The sequence below is a fragment of the Nicotiana tabacum genome, chromosome 9 (assembly GCF_000715075.1).
Source record: "Nicotiana tabacum cultivar K326 chromosome 9, ASM71507v2, whole genome shotgun sequence".
Classification (NCBI taxonomy): domain Eukaryota; kingdom Viridiplantae; phylum Streptophyta; class Magnoliopsida; order Solanales; family Solanaceae; genus Nicotiana; species Nicotiana tabacum.
Genome location: NC_134088.1, coordinates 15,246,386 through 15,253,333, shown reverse-complemented (window position 1 = coordinate 15,253,333; position 6,948 = coordinate 15,246,386). Strand labels below are relative to the sequence as shown.

The 6,948-nt window shown below is 41.1% G+C and overlaps 1 long non-coding RNA gene across 4 annotated transcripts in view; it reads left to right on the top strand.

Moving 5' to 3' along the window:
- The first annotated feature begins 4,232 nt into the window (after positions 1-4,232).
- LOC107808949 (uncharacterized) overlaps positions 4,233-6,948 on the top strand; it is a 33,699-nt gene continuing 30,983 nt past the window's right edge. Inside the window, exons 1-2 of one of the 4 annotated variants that reach the window (XR_012694753.1) lie at positions 4,233-4,448; positions 4,526-4,585. This is a non-coding gene — a long non-coding RNA (uncharacterized LOC107808949). Of the gene's footprint in view, positions 4,449-4,522; positions 4,586-6,948 lie in introns of all 4 variants that reach the window. The other 3 variants (XR_012694755.1, XR_012694754.1, XR_012694756.1) reach the window with 3 other exon arrangements.

Below are 6,948 nucleotides of genomic sequence, written 5' to 3'. Positions count from 1 at the left end.
GATCGGGGATGACCTGAATAAAGGAAATTTTGGATCGGGGTTTTGTTATGTGTTATGGGTGTATAAGAATTATGCAATGACTCGAGTTGTTATTGGTGAAGAATGTAATGTACATGGAGCAAGAATTTACTTGGGTGCATTAAGGTGGGGTTACTTTTTGCGGTGTTGGAGTGCTAATGGAGCACAGATCATCCGGTCTGTTTGATTAGTCTAATTGAGGTTTGAGCAGAGTGGATGACTCTCGAGAATGGTTCTAAAGGATTCAATATTTACATGTAATAATTGGAGATTTTCAGGATGTGTGTTTGGCTAGAAACTGAGGTTTACATTGTAGGGTGTTAAGACTCGTGGCATTTTTCTACCAATTAAGGATTCTGCATATCAGTATCAAGAAGGTGAAGGTAATGGTTTTGAATTCGCAGGAAGTCTCTTCAGGATGAGTATTTTGAATGTGGTGCTTTTTGGGGATATTAAAGAGAGTATTCAGCGAATTATGAGCCTTTAGACGGTGTAGTTTTATGCTTGGGTCTCGTGTGGTGAGTCTAAGTTGAGGATTGCATTATTATGGCGAGGAGAAGTATCAATTTGAAGGTAACCTAGAAGGAACTTGGATGAATAGGATAGCTTGGTAGTAGGTCGGATCAACATGGTAAGGGATATGATTAGTTCTTTCGGTGTTTATGAGGTAATGAGTTTCTACAGGTGTTTCGTGGCAATGCTCTTGGGTTTTTGGTGACCTGCGTAGCTTGGTTGAGTTAGAGTAATTCAGTCTTGACGGTTTGCTTTTGTGCAAATGGGATTCAGAGAGCTCTTGATGGTTTCCACTACGGTTAGAGATATATATTTTTCTACTGGCACGAGGAGCATGGTATGTATAGTGATTTTCTCCTAGATGGGATCAAATGGAAAGGTTCTTGGCTAGTTGAGTACGTAGTTGCTTGTAGCTCGGAGTGGATTATGAAGTTTTCATATTTATCATGGGATGGTATAGTATATGCAGTATGTTTCGTGGGGTGGAGGTTGGCATGTGTAAGGTCACAGTTCAATTTTGAAAGGAAGGTAATAAATTCTTAGGCAGCACGGACAATTTCAGATGACTAGATAAACGAGATCACTGATTGGTGTGGCTTGATGATGGTATACATTTTAGAATGGGCGATGTGTTTGAGTTATGAATACTTCATTAGTATTGCGGCACTCTCTTGTTGGATCGTCTGTTGATATTCAAGTTTGCCTAGTAGCACAGAAGAATTATAGGAGTAACTCTCATGGAATGATCAAGTATCAGATGTGTGTTAGATGTTCGGGCAGTGGAGTTGGGATCAGATATGGTGATTCGTGTGCCTTATGGATTTGGATACTGGGAGTTCTCATAGACAGGTTATGTCATGGTTGTGGACCGCGTACATCAGTTTTGTGTGGTGACTATTGGAGGTTAGGAGGCCCAAGTGGATATGTTGTTGCTTAGCATAGTGGATTTTGATTTGATATTGGGTATGGATTGGTTGTCTCCATATCGTGCTATTCTAGACTATTACGCTAAGACGGAGATGTTGGCTATACCGAGGATGCCACAGATTAAGTGGCGAGGTTTGATGGGTTATGTTCCCAATAGAGTGATTTAATTTTTGAAGACCCAGCTGATGGTTAGGAAGGGTTGTCTTTCTTATTTGGCCTTCGTGAGGAATGTCAGTGAAGATACTCCTACCATTGATTCGATTCCAGTGGTGAGGGATTTTCTGGATGTGTTTCCTGCTACCGGGCACACTATCAGACATGATTGTTGATTTCAGTATTGATTTGATGTTGGGCACTGGTGGAGTTAAAAGAGTTGAAGGAGCAACTTCAGGAACTCCTTGATAAGGGGTTCATTGGTAGGCCTACAACGATGCGTGTTTTGCATCGAGTCGGCTTTGTTGACTCCGAGTTGTTATTGTTGAGGGATGTGTTGATTCAATTGTTATTGAGCTTATTAGTATTCTGGGGTGATCTATGAGTTTCCTTTCCGTGTTGTAAGGAGTTAGGATTTGTTGGTTATAGGCACATATGGTGCGGTTCTATTGGGGTCTCATAGTGGAATTCTAGCGGGAAGAATATTAGGTATTACTCGGTAGATGGCGTATCGGTTGTGTTCTTTCGGTTGGTGTTATGTCATTTGCTTCACCGTGGTTATGATGATTTGCTTTTGGTACTAGACATCAAATTGCACGTGGTTGTTGATTTTGAGCATAGTGACTTGAGGTATTTCATGTGGACCAGTGTTTGGATAGGGTCGCGCATTGCAGCAAAGTTATGTGGAGGTATGATCCTTCGGCTTAGATTCGTGTGTTCTGGTTCTACGATGTGTGATGGGTTCTCCGCATTGTGTGGTGGTGGTACTGGTGAGCTTGCAGTAAAGCTCTCTCATTTGAGTCATTTTCCATGATTTGAGTACATTTGGAGTGTTGTTTATTGGTGCGCGGGTCGCACGGGTTGTGGCTTTAGATTGTATTGATGTGTCATGTAACTAGAGCAGTCATGTTGGATGAGATGAGGACATTGGGATCTAGAATGAATACTATCGGATTCGATTTCAGCATGTTGGAAGGATAATATCGGGATTCGGCTTAGAAATTTACTACAGTCCTTATAGAAAGATAGGGAACTCCATGACTGGTTGATCCGAAGAATGGTTATGATTTCTATGTGTTTCATTCATCATTGGCAGTATATGAAAGTGTTGGAGTGAAGCCTTAATTTATGAGAGGTTTATTACCGGTATTGGGTTGTATGAGCATCTGCTGTGACTAGAAGTTATCGCTATGAGCGTTAGAGTTGTGTGGTACATCAGGTGATTTCATCGTGAGTTGCAAATATGGTTTACTACAACGTGTTCGGACTTATCCTGTATATTGATGAGAGATTCTGATATTATAGATAAGTACGGAAATGGAAATTTGGTTCTAAGGTTCATGGGCTTGGTTGGATTGCGAAATTTCAATTATGTTGCGTTATCAAACCTATATAGGATAGGGTGAGGTGAGATCACCCCCGAGTATGTGCATGGTAAGGTTACACAGTGATTCGACGATTTTCAGAACAACTCTAGGCACGTTCGAAGATGAACATATGTTTAAGTGGGGGAGGATGTAATGACCCGACCGGTCGTTTTGAGCATTTGGACTTCGCTCGCCAGTTCTCGGGCATTACTAGACTCCGGTGATGTATTATGACTTATGTAAATCATCGATTTTGGTTTTCAGGATAATCGGAATAGATTTGGAAGAACAATTCTCACCTTGAAGCTTTAAATTTGAAAGGTTTGACCAAGTTTTGACTTCATCGTATTCGATCTCCTCAGATTTAGATTTTTATGATTTGGTTATCTCCGTTAGGTGATTTTGGGCTTGGAAGCGTGTCCGGGATGTATTTTGGAGGCTCGTGGTAGATTTAGGCTTGAATTGGTGAAATTGGAAATTTGGCATTTTTCGGTCGGCAGTGGAAATCTTGATATCGGGGTCGGAATGGAATTCCGGAAATTGGAGTAGGTCCATTGTGTCATTTATGACATGTGTGTAAAATTTCAGGTCATTCGAACGTGATTTGATATGTTTCGGCATCGGTTATGGAAGTTGAAATTTCAAAGTTCAATGAATTTGAATTTGAGGTGTGATTCATCGTTTCGATGTTGTTATGTTTTCTTTGGGTCCTCGAGCAGGTCCGTGTTGTGTTTTAGAATTGGTTGGCATGTTTGGTTGAAGTTCTAGAGGCCTCAGGTGAGTTTTGGGCGAGTCCGGGCATTTTCGGAACTCAGGCATGGTTCTGGTGTTTAATTTTCATTGTGAGGGAAGGGATTTTCCGCTGAGGGCAATGGATTTTCACTGAGGCAGAGTAGGGAGCTCTGAGGCGGAAAATGGGGCACTGAGGCACTCTAGGAAAGAATCTGCAGGTTCGTTGGTTCGACTTCCACTACTAGAAAATAGACCTATGGCGACAGTATTTTAGCAACGGTTACTCAAACGTTGCAATAAAATACCTATGGCAATAGATACAACCGTCGCATAAGCTTCTCAGACCTACTAAGATAGGCAGTAAAACAAACCGTTGCAGTAGGACAAAAACTGTCGCTATAGATTGACGTATTGTGATGGTGTCTTAATCCGTTGCAACAGAGTCATCTTTGGCAACGGTTCTTGAAAAACAAAAGGGCTACTGGGTCGGTTTTACTTTCCCTCCCTATTTTCCCTCTTCTAACTTTTTCGCGCCTTGTTTTCACAAAGAGAGACTAAGCGTCTCAAGGAAAAACAAAAAGAAAAAGTAAAGTCCTAATACAGATACAAAAAACAAAAAGCTTAAATTTGATACAAGCCCTAAAAGACCTGCCGTCTACACTCAAGCTACCACCGAGAGAGGCTTACGGGAAAATCCAAGAGATTTGTTCAGCCCTAAAAGACCTGCCATCCCTAGAGGTTATGATCTCTATCCAACTCTTTTTTTCTTCAAAATAGATTTGTTTTCTTAAATATTTGCTCTCATTCATCAGCAGAGAGTTTGTTGAGGCATCTCCAGTTTGAAGCTAACTTAAGTCTCATCTCCTATACACTAGGTAAGATTAATGTTATATACTTGTTTATTAATTTATTTATTTGTCAAGTAAAAGACAAATTGGGAATAAATTATTGGAGTAGCTAATTCCACCAATTTATATGTTTCTTTATTCTTTGTGAAGGTAATCAGATAAAGTAAAGCAAAGACCTCGAATCGATTTTTTGTCGGCCTTCCTAAACATGTTTTTAATTTCAATTAGGATAATTCTCTCTAATTAGTTTACAAATCGTTGTGGTCTATGATTACGACATTAGACTTTTGTTGATAGGTAGATTGTTGATTTCTTTGTTTTGTTGTCGTTTCTTTTCCGATTAGTGTATCTTTAGGCTTCAAGAGTGTCACGACCCTAACCCGGACCCGGTCGTGATGGCGCCTCTCGTGAAGACAAGGTCAGCCAACTATTCCCAATTCGACGTTAAACAGTTAAAACAGTAGTAAAACAGTCTAAGACATGTTTAATAGTGCGAAGTAGCAGATAATATCGATAAAAATGTAGAAGTACAACCCAACACAGCCTTAACCGGGGTGTCACAAGTCACGAGCATCTAACAATACTGAATCCTCAAATGTAACTACAGAGTATTAAATACTGAACTAAGAACATAAAGGAAATAGATAGGGAGGAGCTCCAGGTTGCGATCACAAACAGCTACCTAAAGACTTCTCGAAGATCCGCCTGAAGCTGGAATGAATTAGCACTCGGGAGCGGGACCAGCTACGCCTGAATCTACACACGGGGTGCAGGAGTAAAGTGAGTACTCCAACTCAGTGAGTAACAAATGTAAATAATGATTGACAGTAAGAAAACACGTAGGGCACAAGGCATTCTATAATGAAGCAGTAAGATTATTTAAAACAGTAAACTGGTGAAAAATCAAGTAAAATCCTCCTTTCAACAAGTAAACAATTAATTGGCAGGTAATTAATGTTAAGTAAATAAATAGAAGTTCTCCCCTCGGGCACAGTATCAGCAATTCCGCCCCTAGGGCAACATTCCAGAGCAATACCAGCCCCTCGGGCTCAATCTCACATCATAATGGGTACCCATGTTCACTGGAGGTGTGCAGACTCTTGGATGGGCCTCTTATGGCCCAAGCGCAATAATAAGTCATCTCGTGGCATCAAAGCTAGGCCCTTAGCTTCATATCAATTAAGCCACCTCGTGGCACAGATATCCCAGGCCCTCGGCCTCAAATCAGTATCATTGTTTTCTCACAACTAGGCCCTCGGCCTTACTCAGTCAAAAATACTCACAAGCCCCTCGGGCAATAGTAAACAGTGTTTTCTCAGCCCAAACATCATTTAAAATATCATTTAAGGCTTAAAATTGAGTAAACATGGCTGAGTATGAAAACAGTAAAAAATAACAGGACTGAGTTCAAGTGTAAAGTCAAAACAGTGAGGAAATATCAATAAAAATCCCCGAAGGGTTCAAATAGTTGGCACTAGGCTCCAAATATGGCATTCAGCCCAAATAATGCTGATAGCAAATAGTTTTCAATCAAACACGCGGTAAAATCATCAATCGGGACGGACTAAGTCACAATCCCCAATAGTGCACGACCCCACGCTTGTCATCAAGCGTGTGTCTCACCTCAATATAGCACTACGATGTGCAATTTCGGGGTTTCAAACCCTCAGAACATCATTTACAATCATTACTCACCTCAAACCGGCTAAATCTCTAGCTCGCGACGCCTTTTCCCCTCTAATCGGCCTCCACGCGCATCGAATCTACCCAAAATCAGAACAAGGATGTCAAAATATGCTAAGGGATTGAAGCCCAAGTGAAAACAATCAATAAAGGGCACAAATCCCGAAATTACCAAAACCCGACCCCCGGGCCCACGCCTCGAAATTTAGAAATTTTATATCAATATATTTCTCATCTCCCCACGAGTCTATGCATATCAAGAACACTAAAATCGGAGTCCAAATGACCCCTCAAATCCTCCTTTAAAGGCCTCTTAAACTCAAGCCCTAATCCTCCATTTTTAGCCCTTTAATTCCTTTAATTACAGCCTTAATCCATGAAATACTACCATAGAAATGTGTTTTAGGTCCAAAATCCTTACCTTAGCGAAGTTCCCTTGAAATCCCTATTTGAAATCGCCCAAAAAAGCTCCAAGCCAAAGTCCAAAAATGGTGAAATAACCCAAAATTCGCGAAGGACTCTTTTTAATTCTTCTGCCAAGTTGTTCCGCATCTGTGGCCCCATCGCTGCTTCTGCGGTACTTCATTTGCGGTAAATCCTCAGCTTCTGCGAAATTCACTTAAGAGCCCAAAAGTCGCATCTGCGATACGCCTTCTGCATCTACGTCTCCGCAGATGCGGCCATCCTTACCGCTTATGCGGTCACTG